General features: G+C 36.6%; 1 protein-coding gene and 1 long non-coding RNA gene across 6 annotated transcripts in view; one reads left to right on the top strand and one right to left on the bottom strand.

Annotated features, from left to right (window-relative positions):
• Nucleotides 1-9505: 9505 nt before the first annotated feature.
• On the bottom strand, nucleotides 9506-15535 carry LOC135760638 (uncharacterized). Of its 5 annotated transcripts, none has more exons than XR_010537458.2 (8): nucleotides 15427-15535; nucleotides 14809-14851; nucleotides 13591-13708; nucleotides 13242-13333; nucleotides 12959-13038; nucleotides 11995-12052; nucleotides 10513-10625; nucleotides 9506-9639 (listed from the first exon to the last, which is right to left on the bottom strand). It is a non-coding gene; the product is annotated as an uncharacterized lncRNA (long non-coding RNA). The 5 variants fall into 5 exon arrangements; XR_010537459.2 differs by having other exon boundaries at nucleotides 13242-13327; XR_010537457.2 differs by having other exon boundaries at nucleotides 13242-13281.
• Nucleotides 15536-17504: 1969 nt separating this feature from the next.
• The window catches only part of LOC135760640 (uncharacterized), a 7872-nt gene continuing 7861 nt past the window's right edge, over nucleotides 17505-17515 (top strand). Inside the window, exon 1 of the mRNA XM_065274717.2 lies at nucleotides 17505-17515. This exon is cut by the window's right edge and continues 702 nt beyond it. The gene's annotated coding sequence lies outside the window, so the exon portion shown is untranslated.

Genomic DNA, 17515 nt, shown 5'->3' with positions numbered 1-17515 from the left:
ATTGGCAGTGTAAATGAACCAAAAATCAAACGATGCCTGACAAATCCTGTATGCATTTCGAGTGTATTTTCCATAACGTCTGTGTGAAAAGGGCTTTAAAGGTACTGTAAGTAGGATTTTAAGTGTTTTATGAATCAAAATCAATGTCTTTATTCATAAATATGTCCTCGTTTGTGTCAAATGACCTCTGCCAATGATCTGACTTTTCTTTGTAAGCTTAGAATTTCTTCTCTTTACTTACATTAAATGGGTAAGTCCAACGAGGCTTCCATGTCGTTCCGCCGTATTGATAAACTATAATAGCAGAGAGAGACAAAAAGCCTACCAACGTGTTTCCACAACGCGTTTTCATTCAGAACATGTGAACTAGCTGAAACGGACAAGAAGATGAGTGATTACAAAACGGCTACCGTAGTTGCAACATGCATTTGGAAAGGTGAGGCGCTAGAGAGCACTGTTCGTTTGAATGCAAAATACAATTTCACCACTAGATGGGGGTAAATCCTACCGATTGTCCCTTTAAAGTTGTTTAGTTGTTTAAAACTTGTGACTGGATGATCTCCGATGACTGTGTGATTGTAATCAATGTAGTATACAGTAGTATACAAAATGACAATTTAAATATTATTTTTGTTAAAATTTGATATTATTTTTTGTTTGCTATTAACTGCTGTATGAGGGGTTTGTAGGGGATGTTTCTTTTAAATTGACTGGAAGATTTAATTCGTAGCCCCATGTTATACTTTAAATATTTTATCATTATAACAAATCAAGAGCAAAAATTTAAAACAAAAAGTTTTATTATATTTTTTTTTTCCTGAAAACCACTCTTCTGCTGAGATCACAACAAGTCTGCTTTTATTTTGCTTAAACATCCAAATTGTACTAAAATGTTTTAAACAACACAAACTGACGATTTAATCCAGATCAAAACCTAGATTGGATTTTGTATTACAATCCAAATTCAGATTTTTTTGTTTTGTTTTGAACAACCCATTTTGAAAATCGGATCTAATCCGATTGCAAAAAATCCAATCAGATTACTTCTAAACTACTGGGCCTAGAAAGTGGCACTGGACAACTCTGGCATCTGCCCTAATGTTTATGGCTGTAATTTACCTGCTGTTTTGTACTCCATAAGCACCATCTGCCTGCAGTCGGTATGTGAAAATAGAAAGGAGTCATTAAGCTCATAGGGAGAAGGCCACTGCGCTGTGTTATCAACACAAATGAGGCACAATTGTAGCAAATATAGCCATTGCATTAGTGGTGTTTTCATGGGTGAACAAATCACACTGTCGTAAACGAATCACTCTGTTGGATAAAAGTGCCTGCTAATGCCTAAATGTAAACGACTTACATTAAAAATGGGATCCTGGCCATAGCTACAGAGCAGAATGTCATAAATGTTTGAGGATTGGTGCTTTTGACGGGCAGATGAATTAACCCCTAATTCGCTAATAACCACATAGCAACCCAACAATTAAATGTTGTGAATGTTTATATTGTTTTTAATAGGGTGTACCGATATATCAACCTGTAATTGGTATCAGCAGATCGGACATCGACAACATACCTGTATGGTTGGGCAACACTGCAGCTCTATAAGTAAATATTCAGATCTGCCTTGTCTACAAAGCTGTGAAAAAATACTTTTAGATGTTGGAAATAATAACAGAAGCTGACAATATAGCAAATTATAGTCTATTTCAGAAATTTACCTTTCATGTGAGTGCCTCTCAAAATCAGCCAACTAAATTCTGTCTAGTGACTAAAAGCAGGGGGTTGTATGGGGGAGTGTGAGATCCCCACAGGTTAAAGTCCCGTCAAGCATGAAGCACATACAGACCAGGGAGGCATATAACAGAAACTTTCTAACTCAGAATCCTATCTTATCTGTTTAGTAACCATGGTGATTTCCATTTAGATCCCATTTAGAATATTGAACTTGTCAGAGCTTAGGACTTAAGATAGGAAGTGTTTGTAATATGTACCCAGGAGAGTATAATCTCTCTCAAAAAGTCAAAACCTATTAATTCATAAAAGAACGCAAGTGAAAAGATTTCAGGCCTACTGAAGTTCTAAGCGAAAGTTCAAGAATGTTTGGGCAAGTTTATACCGCAAATCACAACACAACAATCCTTCTGGCATCCCTCCACCACTTCAACTCCACATTTATTTCCATAATTAGGTCCACAGGGGAAACCTGAGTTGTTTTACACTCAAACTTCCATTGCACATTTTTCACTTCTGTAGATTTTATGAACATGTGAAATAATTATTTCCAAGCATTTATGGCTGAAACAACATGTGATCCATTCTTCGATGGACTGTGGGCATAGTTGATGTATAGTCATGCACCATATGGAAAGCAGTCGGTTCAACCAAAAGGAGTCAGTGTAGATTTAATCACAGTCCGTGCCAGATTGAGTCTGGGACCAAGGTGTGTTGATTTTGCTTAGAGACAGAGTCTGGTCAGACAGTGCGGCAGATGTTTCCTCTGGCTTCCTCTATAGCCTGAGACATGAAGATGTGTGGTGTGCACGGCCCAAATGGTGAATCACATATGGAAGAGGAAATTAGAAACCTGCTGTATGTCTTCAACTGGCACAGACGATGCTATAGCCTTACTGTAAATTATCAATGACATTTTTTTTATTCATTTTTGCTTATGCAAAAAATAGGTTGCTTGAGAATTGTGTGCTAGTGCAAAAGCTAGTTGCTGATAGACGTGTGTTCGAAAGAGACCAACCCAAGTCTATACATTGTCAGAAGAAAATGGTAAACAAATGGTCCCTAGCTGTCAAAAGTACTTTGCACATAGATAATTCATATTGGTACCAAATGCATACTAAATGTATACCTAAATGGTACATATTAGGACCTTTTAAAGGGATAGTTCGACCAAAAATGATATTAAACCCATGATTTACTCACCCCCAAGCTGTCCTAGTTGCATATATCCATCGTTTATCAAACAAACACATTCTAGCCATCTTAGTCGCGTCTGCATTCAGGATGAGAGCTTACGCAGCCTACGGAGGTTACTCTGCTGCTGCTCTGTGCCCCCGCCCTCCGAATTTGTCATACGTCACTAAGAAAAGTGCGTACACTACGCTAATACTCTCTCCTGAATACAGAGGAGTCTAAGATGGCGGCGCTACCGGAAGGTAGTTATTTACGTTAATAAAGTTTTAAATATGGATATTTCTACAACAACACCGCTCGGATTACCCTTAGAAGACCTTTGTTTATCATCCTGGAGCCGTTTGGATTTATTTTGTGAAGGATGGATGCACTTTTTTTGGACTTGAAGGTCGTGGACCCCGTAACATTACATTTAATCAACTGAAAGATCTAAAACATTTTCTAAAATATCCGAAAATGTGTTTGTCTGAAAAACGATGGACATATGCTACTCGGACAGCTTGGGGGTGAATAAATCATGGGTTTAATATCATTTTTGGCCGAATTATCCCTTTAAATGGTACGGCCCCATTTAAAAAAAATGACAACACAGTATATGAAATTAGATCAAATCTCTTGATATGGCACAGGTCCCTCTTATAATAAAATTAATAAAACACGTAATTTTTTAACCCCCAGAACCTGAAATAGCCCATTAAGAAACCTTAGCAAGAGGCTACCGCATGTCTGTTTTTGGTTCCAGCTGGAGAATCCAGTAAAAGTCACCGTGAATCCCCTGAAGACATGATGATGTTGTTAACTAGGAATCCATCTTAATCTGGGTTTTCTTTTAGCGCAAAAAACGCCAGCCATTGTAAATAAAGTCAGGCTGAGTTAATTTTGACCCAAGTTTAGGGTTCCACTGGGCTTGGTTAAGGCTTTCAATGGCTCTGTGGGAATGAGAGCTGACTGGCGCTGAATTGTGATTTATGTCACCCAGAGTTTGTGTAGCAGCAGGTTGCCAAGAGAAGATGAATATGGGACTCAACTACAGGAGACAATCTGATTACACCACACCGTGCCCTTTCATCTTTATTTCACCACAAGGCCCAGTGCCATGGCAATGGGGGAAACCCATGCAGGCTGCAAGAAAAGAACAAGGGCAAGGTATGATGATGGCACATGTAAAGATATCAGTCATTATTCCTGAAGTTGTGGGACAAGTAATTGTTTAATTGACTAAGGGGACTTTTGTATCATTAGAAGTTAGAACCTTTAAAAGTAGCTTACAAAACACCACCAACTAAGATGAGCAAAACACCCATTATGCCCATATGCACATACAGTGGTTTTATTATTTGATGTTTAAGTCTCTGTACAGTAAAGTCACTCATGGATATTCGTATTGTGTTTGTGAGCAATTTGTGTGGCTCTAGTGTTATTGTTACTGTCTGGCCATATCCGTAGACAATGGAATCACAGATATTGCTTGTAAAACTATAAAATCATTATAATCTGACACAAAAATTGTGTCTGTTTTATTAGAGTGCACCTATTTCATTGCTAAAAACAATGTTATTTTGTGTATTTGGTATAATACAATGTTTTCATGTGGTTTATGATTAAAAAACACATTCTTTTCCACATACTGTACATTATTGTAGCTTCAGATTTCATTTCTTACTGAAATGCATGAAAAGCTCTGTGTCCCTAATTGATCAGCTAACCAGTACGTTGTGATTGGCCTAAATACCTCTGACGTCAGCCGGAAATGTGACGCTCCTTACCATGTTTGAAAGATTTGGTAACGAAGCAATGCTACACTGTAAAAAAAATGCAGCACTTTTGTCAGATTAGCATATATTTTTATGCAAACTGAACTTATAAGAACTAGTTTAACTAAGTTGTTTAACTTAATTTTTTATGTTATGTCAACTATTCACAGGTCAAGACTTAAAATAGTATGTTGAATTGACTTGCAAAACCAAGTTGTTTTAACTTCATGCTATATTTTTTCACAGTGAGGAGTTAACTTGCAGGCTGTGAGTCCGAAGCGGGAGGAATTATGATAATGTCGGTCTTGTCTACATCTCCACTCCCAGGAAGTAAACTGTTGCCTACAATTCGTGTGTTTGTGTAGTCCAAGAAAAGAGATTTATGTTGGAGACGATGGGCTCTATCTTACACCCGGCGCAATGCAGCGCAATGCGCGACGCAAGTGTCTTTCGCTAGTTTCCACCCTAATTTTCACGTTTAGCGCCGCTTTGTTTAAATAGCAAATGCATTTGCGCACCCTTTTGCGCCCATGGGCGTTCTGGTCTGAAAATGAGGTGTGTTCAGGCGCATTGTTGGCGCGTTGCTATTTTGAGGCAACTAAAATAGACTACACCATTGACCAACAAAAACCTGGTCTAAAGTCTAAAGTCAATGGCGCAATGTGTTTTATGTTATTTAAAGAGCGCATTAGTATGCGCCTATAAACGGGAGGACAACGCAGGTTTGCTTATCACAAAGTACATGAATGCGCAGCAGCACAAAAATGCTTTTAAATATGAAAGATTAAAGGATTGAATGTAAAAGATTATTATTGAATCTCTTGGACATAAATGAGGACAAATTATGAGACGTTAGAAGGCGCAAAGAGCTGCTTCACCTGCAGCCTGGTAAGTAAATAAATGCTTTGCTTTAAACAAATGCATCTGTTTTTAAATGTTTTTTTAAAAACTACCTCACGGATTTAGTATATGATGACTCTGTACCTGCGGATATGGTGAGATGAGAAACATTTTTAAGTCATGCTTAAAAAAAAACTCTTTGCTAAAAAAAACGCTGTCCAAAATGCTGAAACGCGCATAGAGCCGTTTGTAAATTCTTTATCTCCTGTTTGTTACAAATAAAGTATTTTTAGAGTACAAACCTTTTCTTACATACTTGTAAATTATTTTTTGATGATATTGGATAGCCATACATTTAAAGCAATTACAAGTCTGCTTTTTACTTCCATGACAAAAAGAAAACGGATTTTAAAGGTTTTAATAAAAAAATAACAATTTCAATACAAGTGAAAAATTATTTAACATTAATCTTAAACTGGGGATCTTCTTCCTTCGCTTAGTTTTTCAGTTTACAAAGTCCGTCATCTAAATAGATATTAGACATAGCGCCAGCGCAACTGGCTTTTAAAGGGGATGAGAGCTGTGACTCTCATTGGTTTACTGCACGTTACGCCCAAAATACTCCCATTACAATAGGACCTACCCTTTTCGACCATGCGCTCGGCGCACAAACCATTTTTCCCGTCGTTAAATTAGCAAAAGTGGATTCGGACACGCCCATTTACACGTTGCACTGTGCGCTTTAGACAATGCGCTTAGATCGTTAAAATAGGGCCCGATAACTCACATCATCGTTTACTTTGGGGTTTGTACCTTTTGCATATCGTTAACATGTACTAATACACACTTACACACCAAAGGAAATTTAAAAATGTGAATCGGACAATAGGTTCTCTTTAAAGTTGTTTTAGAAACTAAAACAGTGCTCAGTGCATTATTAATGATAACTGCGCTGAGTTGAAACTAGCAAAAAACAATTGCGTCACAGATGGGGTTGCATTGCGCCAGGTGTGATCCAAGAATTTTTTGCTAGTTTCAGCTCAACACAGATATTATTTTTACGTCCAGATCCACGCTGTTTAAATAGCAAATGAATTTGCGTCCATCTTTTAGCAGACGTGTTCGGTGCATTCCCACCCAGCAAAATCTGGTTGAAAAGACGTCGAAACGACGACTTCTCCAGACGTCTTAATGACGTGAAATTCTGGTTGAAAAGTGAAAGGTGAAAAGACGTCTTTTCATGGTCGTTGAAAAGACGTCTATAAATCGACGTCTAGAAAAAGGCTAAATTTGGTTGAAAAGTGAAAGGCTAAAAGACGTCTTTTCATGGTCGTTGAAAAGACGTCTATAAATCGACGTCTAGAAAAAGGCTAAATTTGGTTGAAAAGTGAAAGGCTAAAAGACGTCTTTTCATGGTCGTTGAAAAGACGTCTATAAATGGGCTAAATTTCGATATTATTTCCTATGTCTTTCCAAGGGTTTAACCTCGTTTCAAGAATGTATTATATAATATTAATTATACTATTATTATTATTAGGCTAATAATTATCTCAAAATAGGACAGCTAACAAAAAGGTAATACGAATTTATATGTCAAACACACATATGACATGAATATTTCATTAATTGGTTTATTGTTTTTTCAGCCATAATATATCCCTCACCTGGCATGGTTAAGATTCTTACCTTCATGATCTATTTATACCAGAAACTGCCTTTCACATGCATATGATCTGAGATAGCCATACATACATGGAATTGTTTTAAAATTCAAATTACTATCACAAATTCAGATATCACAAATACAAAATACTGTGTGGAAAAATTTATTTAAATACAAATACGTGGGAAAAATGTGGGCATACTGCGGGAAAATTGTGGGACACCACTGGGCATTCTATGGGCAAACTGTGAGCACATATCTGTGTCTTAAAACCCATAAAAGCTGTTAATTTCTTAAAGTACAAAATAAGCTTGGCTGAATAATTAGTCTTGTTAAAAGTAGCAGTAACAAAAAAAGACAAACTAAAAATGTTTAACATACATTTCTTTTACCCCTGGGTAGGGATGTGACCGAAGCCGAATACGTTATTCGGAAGGGCACGGATAATAGCTTCAAAACGAACAACGAATTCATCCGAATAACAGAGAAAATATTCGGCCAGACATAATCACATGTTTACTGGAACAGCTCTAAATTATAAACCCCTTAAAGCAAGAATAATATGTGTGTAAAGTGAATGAGTGCAATCTATAAAATGACATTTTCGGCGCAACCCTTATTTAGAAACGCGAGCTGTTTTGGAATTAGTTTAAAATCTTAAAAACGCTGCTAATATCAAACTTCTTTTAACCCAACTTTAAAAAAAAAAATTCCGTTTTATTTAATTAGGACAGAAAACCTTGATAAAATGCTGCACTCTGATAATAAAATATTCGTTAATAACTCTGTATCTCTGTGGCACCGGTAGATGATATTTTAATTACTTCTAGTCGAAGCAAGCTTTATTGTCAATCTAGGTGAATATAAAATAAATAAGTAAATAGATAAAAATATGAAAATGTAACATTTTAAAAGCAAAATTTAAACTGAAGAATACTATGACATGAATTGCAATTAACATAAAAATAAAGTAAGCAAATAACAACTGAAACATTTGAATTAAATATTTCTAATTACATTATTGTTTTAAATCATGTTGCTGGTTTTGAACTAAGTCAAAACTGATTTTTAATAGAGCATACTGTTATTTAAAAATTTAAACAACTATCTGATTATATATTTATTTAGATGAAGATTAATAAGAAAGTTTTTTTTAAACAATTCGTTATATTCGCGCAAACGCTATATGGACATAGATAAAAATGAGCTCAGCAAGTTTGTTCTAATGCTTATTATGCTTTCGTAAATTCTTATCAAAACAGATGTTTTTGAACTATTCTGTGCATATACTGCGCCACTTGCGTGTCCCTGCGTTGCATTTCGGATCTGTCAGTCAGCGCGAGTTTGTCGATCTTAATAACTTTTTAACATAAATCAGTTCCCGAACTTTATCTCCCTTAATAACTCTTTAAGCATCAAGCAAGTCCTGCATTTTATTTTCAAATTCCTGCATGTTTTTAAACTGAAACCAAGATGTCAGACATGGATATGAGTAGTATTAGGTTATATTTCACTCTTTTAGAAAACTTACAAATAACGATAATTTTAGATGTTTAATTACTATATTTAAATCGCTAGACTAGGGATTAATGTAGGCTACTTATTTTTTTCTGAAAACATCGCACTCATTTAGAAAGAATGGGTCTCATGGAACTGTGCTGACAGGCACAATAAACATTTAAAGGTGATCTAGCCTACAGTTTTGTCAACTTGCTTTCAAGTTTGTTATTTTAATGCTACAATACAATGATGCATAGCACAAGCTGTATGAGGCTTTAAAAATGAGTTGTTTGCTTTCCATGAGTATTACTAACAAGAATAAAGTTATTTGTCTTTTTGATTAAAATTTTGTATTATTATTTTGAATAAATATTTACAGTTATTTAAGTTATAATTATAATAAAAAGCAAAAATGCATTTAAAATGCCATTTTAATGTAATATGAGTTGTCAACCCACCCACTTCCGGTTTAATCCGAATACAAATACAGATACAAATAATTTTGAGACTGTTAGAGATACAAATACTGACTCCGCTGCACACCCCTACCCCTGTGTATAAAAATGTTAAAGGGGTACTTCACCCAAAAATGAAAATTATGTCATTTACACACTCTCATGTTGTTACAAACCCGCATACATTTCTTTGTTCTGATAAACAGGAAGGCAGATATTGTGAGAAATGTTTGTAACCAAACTGTTTGTGTAAATGACAGAATTTTCCTTTTTGGGTCAACTACCCTTTTAAGAAAATGTAGGAAATTTAGCTTGTGGATTGAATATTAAATTACTTTTATGTAACCACATAAAACCACTTATTACTAAACAGAAAAAGCAGGTCCAAGAACAATATGTCTCCTCATGGGCACCAGTTGATATTTTCTCGTCCGATTCTTTCTTCATCCTGCTCTCGGTCACTCCATGTGTTGTCCTGGTTGCTTTATGGTTACAGCATCTAAGTGAGAACATAAAAAAAATTAAATGTTAACATTAAAAACAGGGGTTGTCTTAACAAAAAGTAAAGCATGATCAATCCAATTAGGTACACTAATATTAAAAGGAATTTATATTTTATTTTACCTTTGTTATTTAGTCCCAATTATGTATTGCTATACTCCATTTAAATATTTAAAGCAATGCTTCAGACAGATTTTAAAATTACCCCGTGATGTACTCACACTCAGTAACTCGACATACACATGTTCAGACGAACACATTGAGTTATTTTAGTAAATGTCCTTGCTTTTCCGAGCTTAATATGGGAAAAAACATGGATCAGGGTACATTTTCCCAAAGAAGTGCAGCCTTTAAAGAAGTAATCCACACCGCTCCAAGGGGTTAATAAAGTTCTTCTGTGGGTAATCGATGCTATATAGTAAGAAAAGATAATGTTTTAAACTTTATAAACTATAATAACTAGTTTGCGGTAAACATTTGAATATGGATTACCTCTGTGAAGGATGAATGCACTTTATTGAGGTTTGAAGTCAGAAGTTGTTCCCTAATTTATATTTTCTACCATTATAAAGCTTGGAAGCGCAAGTAAAAAAGGGGCTATTTTCACTGGGTATTAAGATGTGCTGTTGTCGATCGGATCACAAGTGGACGATGCTAAAGACATGTGTAAATGATGTTCAAAACATCTTGAGGTTGTCCACTTTTGACCACATTCAGAGGTAGTTGAAAACACTTTTAATCGGATTGCTTATGTAGTGTAAGCGTGCATGTGGTAGAATGTGTTCCAACACCCACAAGAGAATATCAAAGAAATATCAAAGAAAGCTTTTACATATAAATGTACAAAACACTGTGCCGCATGTTTACTTACAAGCAGCGGACTCTGGCATAATATTAGCTTCGTCCATTTAAATCCCGTCATTACTCCTGCTCATGTTTAAATGACAGCAGAAGGAATCGCCCACAGTCTCCACAGACCATCCCCTAAAAGTATTCAGAACAGAAGAGGTTGAAAGGGGACAAAACTGACGGATTTAAATACCAGGTGTAACAGAATGTGTCCTTCTCATCCGCTTATGATCCGATCGACAAAAAAAAACACACACATCTTAAAGACACACTATGCAGTTATTTTACCTTAATGTAACAACTTCAAAGTTATTTCGGTGGTAAACAAAGTCATAGTAGGGCGAATCATCCTCCTGTTGAAGCTCGGGGAGGACGGCGCTACCAAAACCAGCAATGCAAGCTTGAGAGAACCGCCCCTGACAAATCTCGCGAGATCACGACTTGCTTTATGGCAACGACGTCACACACGTTAGGCTTGTTCGACGTTGTGTGGCGCTACAAGAACCGACCGCTGGATGACGTCAAAGTACCGCGAGAATGATCCGAGACGGCACTTTGACGTCATCCGGCTGTCGGTTCTTGCAGCGCCGCATAAAGTTGATCAAGCCTATGACAACAACTGCACGCGCGAATTTGAGACGTGAGGCTAAACAATTTAAAAGTTAAGAAAGCGCGTTCGGAAGAGAGTTGGAAAAGGAAAAGAGAATCTGACCGCGTTAGTAACCGGACAAGAGTCCCACTCGGTCAGGTTTTTACTCGTTGGCGTGAGCTAAAAGACAGCACTGGATGGGTTGCTGATTTGGCGATCTTGTTGATGGACTAGTAAGTAAATCTCTTATTTGTAAACTTGTTTGCGGTCTATGTTGTATGTTGTTGCGCTTGCTTGTAGTATGTCATGCGATTATCATGACAACAGTTGTCAATATCTCACATAATTATCAGGACATAAATAAGCCTAGAGGTTGTAAATAGTGTGAACATGCACAATTTGCAAACTATTATGATAGATAGCAATAATCATGTATAGTGACATTATAGCGAACAATGTTATGAAATAATGCAACGTACACAATTAACTTTGTCATGGCATTTTGTAATGTTTACTTGTGATTTAGCTGCAATCATGTAAAACGTTACAAGCTAGCAAACGCGGTACTTTATTATTATATGCACTCTACACTTGGAATAAACTTCTTATTATCCTATTGCCATCATCTGTAGTTAAGTAGACTATGCAGTAGCCTAATATTTGTATGAAATTGTGAAACATTACCTGGTCATTACCTTTGGAGTACTAGAGTGGAAAATTACGACAGTTGCAAGTATTCTCCAGCGACTCTAGGGGTCGCTGTTTGACAAAAACGCCGAAATGCATAGAGCGGCTTTAATACCAAGTTTAAACAGCCCCAAAAACACAATCACTTCACCAAAGTGTGTCATTCTGCTTATAAAAGAAATGTGTATGCAGTGAGCAAAGACGTTTCTCATGATGATGACGACTCACCTTTATGGATTCAGTCTTGCATAAGCCATTTGACACGGAACAGGAATTTTCAGAAATACTGATAGGAAAGGAAAGAAACTGAAGTTAGTTTTAAGTTGGACTACTGTTCCCATATTTATCAAGCTTCTGAAAGTGCCATTTTTGTCTTAAGTACTAAGAATTCATGAAATATACTCCTACTTTCAATCTTAAGTATAAAAGCAAGTTGTCAAATTTCTTAAAGCTAAGAATCACTCTTAGTGGCCAATCACACCAAACGCATTTATGGCAGTTGCAGGCGCCTTTTTTAATTATATTCTATGGGCAGGGAGTATTTGCGCACTGTTTATGCGCGCCGAACGCCTTGCGTTTTTTGTCACCAGCCGCAGCACACGCTTTTGAAGGAGCGCTGAGAGCGGAAAACCAGCCGACGTCATTCGCATCTTTCTATTGTCCAATCGAATGGGGGGAGAGGCGGGCCTTACGGTGTGGTGAGGGAAGTTTACAGTTGCTTTGAAGAACCGGACTCCACTCGCTCACTCTCCTACGTGTTTGTGCACCTCTCACCCTCAAACAAGGTCAGAGCAAGCGTCCTCTTTATAAAGTTTCTGCTAATATGACAGTTTATAGCAAAATAATATCACGCTTCAATATTTGATTGACAAGACAGCTGACTCGTTGGTTGCTAGCAATATGAAAAGTCGCGTCACACTGCTCTTTTTTAAAAAGCGTTTGGTGTGATTATTTGAGAAAAATAAAACTGAATTCGGGACAAAAATGTAATGGATTTCATAGGGTCCTGCTAGATGCCGCTCCTCCATGACTTTAAAGAATGATTCTACAGCCCTAGAAATATGACATCAAACACGGAACAGGAAAGGAGATTCCTGTGGCAGACACCCTCTCCAGAAAGACCATAGCAACAAAACATGACAATCTCATCAAAGATATGGACATGTAGATTCACTTAATTATAAAAACTTACCAGTCAGTGACACAAAGCTCCAACAGATCCGTACCGAGGCAGTTTTCAGCAGCTCAGATAGATGATCTTGGATGGATGGCCTGCAAAGAGGAGACAATTTCCCACATACATTATTGACTTTTAAGACAAACTTTAATTGACCAGTGAAGATAAGAAAATAGTCATAATATCTGACCTGACATATGCGCACACGCTGAGAAGTCTAAGCTAAAAGCACGAAATGTTATTCTGGCTAGAAATGTGCAAGCAGATAGAACACATGATCGAAAGATGGAGTACTTGCCTGGTTCAACATAATTCAAATACCAAGGAACCCGTGATTCCTAATGAAATACCAATCAGACAGTGGCAGGTATTAGCTTCAGACCTCTTCACCTCGAACAATGAATAAATGGTTAATGTAGATTACTATAACCATTTCTTCCAATTAGACAAACTCAACACTACTATGGCTGCCACTGTCATCAGCAAGCTTAGTCACTTTCGCGAGACATGGCATACCAGTGAAATTAAAAGGTCCACAATATCAACACAAAGAGTTTGAAGACTTTGCAAAAACATTAAGTTTCACACACATTGGCCCACATGACTAATCCCTATCTCATTTTGGTAGAGAGAGTACAGGAACACACCTGTTAACAACCTCTTCATGTCTCCAGCCCAGCTCCTCATGAGTCGCAGACTGTGATCCATACTGCCAACCACAAACCAGCAGCTCCTACCTGAGATTGTCAGTTTCACAGAGACATGCTACAATGGAGTAAACAGCAGCATCAGAAAAAGTATTATTATCGTAGTTATGCGCGCAAGTTTGGTGGTACAAAATAAAACGTAGCGCTTTTCTAAGCAGATTTAAAAGAGGAACTATATTTTATGGCGGAATAGCACTTTTGGGAGTACTTTGACTCGGCGCAGTAACACCCTCCCTCTCCCATTATGAGAGAGAGAAGGGGAGCAGATTTTTCAGGCGAGTCCAAGTACTCCCAAAAGTGCTATTCCGCCATAAAATATAGTTCGTCTTTTAAATCTGCTTAGAAAAGCGCTACGTTTTATTTTGTGCCACCAAACTGGCTCGTATAACTACTCGTCTTAAATAGGAAAACCGTTTATGTGTTTGGTCTCTTCTAACTTTATCTCTGTTTGGTACCATTGAATGAATGAGGCTAAGCTAAATGTCATCGAAGTGTCGCAGCGCGCCCCAGCGATTACGTGCACGCACTAAGATGATACAGGGATGTATCAACTCTTCTTAGTTAAGGTAATAACATAGTTTAATATGGAAAATGGATAGACTATTCCTTTAAGTATTCATACCACTTTCATTCAAAGTGTCTGTTATTTCTTTCAAACGAATGGCGATGTAATATTCACGTCAGTACTAAAAGCTCAATTTGTACTTACTCTAAGTCTCCTTATTTGCACTACAAAAAATGAAGAACAAGACAGAAGCAATAATAAGAGAAGTGCTTAGGATACCATAGTTCATATCTACACTGTACTAGTTTTTCTTACCCCATAACAAGTATGTTTACTGCTGTAACTGTAGATGTTTTACTGGCTCCTAAAGGATTATCTTATAGTTGTCTTTGCTTTATATATGTCTATGCTTTTATTGCTATAAAAAAGAAAGCAGACATATAGCCAGTGTCACTGTTTGATTTGTATGAATGAGCTGTGTTTTGACCTCGAGCAAACTGTACATAAAGTCAAAGTGAGATATGACTATTTAATTAGTTATAACTATTTTATTTATCATTGCATTGAAGAGACCAACATGCTATTTCACTTTTGAGCACTTGACTTGAGTCTGATTCTGGTGGCTGTAAAAATATGAACAAAGTAATACTTACTCTTTAGCCAATAGAAAACATCAAGACACACCAAGAAAAGGATCTGAAAGAAGTAACAATAAATATACAACAGTTATTTATTCAGAATGGCCTTTAACATTTAAAGTAGAGTAGTTAATGTAATTTTGATAGGGAGCTGAACAAAGCACACATATATTGCAATACATGGAGTAAACTTGCGATATAATTTGTTTAATACACTTAAGAAAAAACGTTTCAAAACACGTTTTTATAAAATATATAAAACAAATATCAACTAACGTTAACTGTTAGCTCACAGCTGTGCCACGGGCTCAATCAGGCTAGCCGTAAACTGAAAAAAAGCCCACACTACATACTTGGAGTAAACTTATTATAATTAACTAAACAATTTAAAATACATTTAAAAACAAGCATAACACGATTATATAGAAGATATAAAGACAAATAAAAGATGTCCATTAGCTCACACCTGCGTGACGAGCTCAGTCAAGCTGACAGCGCTCGAGCTAACATTACTAACAAACGATAAACATTCAAATTGATCATTTATTAGTCGTATCGACATATACTGACAACTGAATTAACATCCCTGTGAACTCATTTCAATAAAGTAACAACGAATTTAAGGAAACTTACCCCAGAATCGACCACAAAACAGAAACACTGGTCTGAGGAGAAAATCCCTAACGCGCGTCTCCGGTTGAATAATCACGTGACCACAAAGCATGAGATGGTCGCGCGCCTCTGCCAATAATATCATATTAAAAGAAAATAAAGATTTTTGTTAAAAGATGAAAATGAAGTGCTTCTATCAGTGCTGTAGTGGACCAAAATGACCTGTTTAGAGCACATTTAACATATTTATTTAATTCAAATAAACAGAAATATTAATAGACTTTAAACAAAGCATTTCATTATCGTTCAATGTGCTCAGTATTTATTTTTTCTGCGTATACATTCATGCATATTTTGTCTGGATTATTATTGAATGGAGACACGTTGAAAAGTGGTCCGAAAAAGACGTCTAATTTTAGGCTAAATTTGGACTGAATTAGACGGACCAAACAAAGACCAGTTTTCAACGTCTTTTTTTGGACTAAATGAAGGTCATGACGGGCCGACGTGATTTAGCCCAAAAAACAACGTCTAAATGACGTCTTGTGCTGGGTGGGTTGTTGGAGCGTTACTATTTTGAAACAACTAAAAAAAATTGCGCCATTGACCAACTAATACCTGGTCTAAGCGTACTTTCTGCTTAATAACACACAGGTTACACACAAATGTAAAAGATTAACATTGTGTAAAAATAAAAATGTCTTCATGTCGTAATGGATAGTCATTGCATGTATCAGAATGACCTATTTGCAGTAATGATGAATGCAGATCCACTTTCTCTCTTGCAAATTCATGTAAATTTAATATAAATAGTGAAACCACCATGGTGCAGGTGGAAGTGGCTTTTAAAGGGAATAGTAAAGACTCTAAATGTTTTTTGTTTGTTTTTTGCACATTAGCTGTGCTAACACATTAAGAGAATAGGTACAACCATTTGACATTAAACTAGCAAATGTGGATTCACTTAGGATTCAACTAAGTGCACCTGCACACTTCAGACCATGCACTTATATTGTTAAATTAAGGCCCAATATCTTAAAGGAGATTACAGTTGACATTAGGAGCTCCACCTATTGGCTCTTTATTTGCATAAAGCTCAACGTTTTCAACTTTCTCAGGTTGTACCCACATCTAGTCACCAAAATCTTTTGTGTTTCCAGAAAATGGCACCTCTCATTGAAATGAATGAATGGTAATCACTATGTAGGCTGGTTTGACTGACCAGCTTATAAATGTCTAAATCTATCTTCAACCAAACAAACCTAACCAGTTTAGACTGATTGATTTAGATTTTTCTCCAGTTAAAATATTCTATGATCTATATGTGTTTAAATAAAACTACGGTAATAACTAGTTAGTATGTTTGCAGGTTTCATGCTCTTTACCCAAATGACTAATCTGTACAATTGGGGGTGTTATCAACTTTTCTGAGGTATCCTTGAAGGGCAACGTCTTTGGTGAAAGGCACATGGCCCTTCAGGTGCAGTAACAGGCTATTGATTCAGCCTTGAAACTGTGAAAGATGTGATTGCTTCTAGTCCCATAACACAGATCAAAGCTCTACAGTTTGAAGTTGAGTAGACCACAGAGACAACATGCTGGAAAAAAAGACCACAGCCACCAACATAAATCAGTTTAGGAAAGTAGATCTTACCAGCAATGAAATAATATATCCATCAAGAGCTAAAAATATGGTGAAGATGCTTTCTTTAAGGCAGCTAATCTACAATATCTATTATTAGTCACAGAACACCACTAAAAGAACCTTACAGTGTGGATATAACTAGAACATTTAGAAAGTGTATGTCTCTGCAGATTAAAAACAAAGTTTGTTGTACATTTTCTTATTGCAGAGTATTATCCATACAGTATGTACAGCCACATGGACTGAAAACAGAGAAGAAATACATGATATGTTTTTATTGAGATAATTTCTGTCACAGCAGATGTTTTCTTGGGCAGAAGGTTTGAATTGAATCGCACCCATTTAGGGACCGTTCGGTATTTATGGAAGGGGCCACCGGAGGAAAATAGGGGAGGGTCATGTCTTTTTTTTCTTTGTTGAGGGGAGGGTCATCCAACTTTTTTTTAGTCTATGGGGAGGGTCACT

Source organism: Paramisgurnus dabryanus, chromosome 1 (assembly GCF_030506205.2).
Source record: "Paramisgurnus dabryanus chromosome 1, PD_genome_1.1, whole genome shotgun sequence".
Lineage (NCBI taxonomy): Eukaryota > Metazoa > Chordata > Actinopteri > Cypriniformes > Cobitidae > Paramisgurnus > Paramisgurnus dabryanus.
The sequence above is the reverse complement of the archived record's forward strand: the minus strand, read 5'-3'. Positions and strand labels throughout refer to the sequence as shown.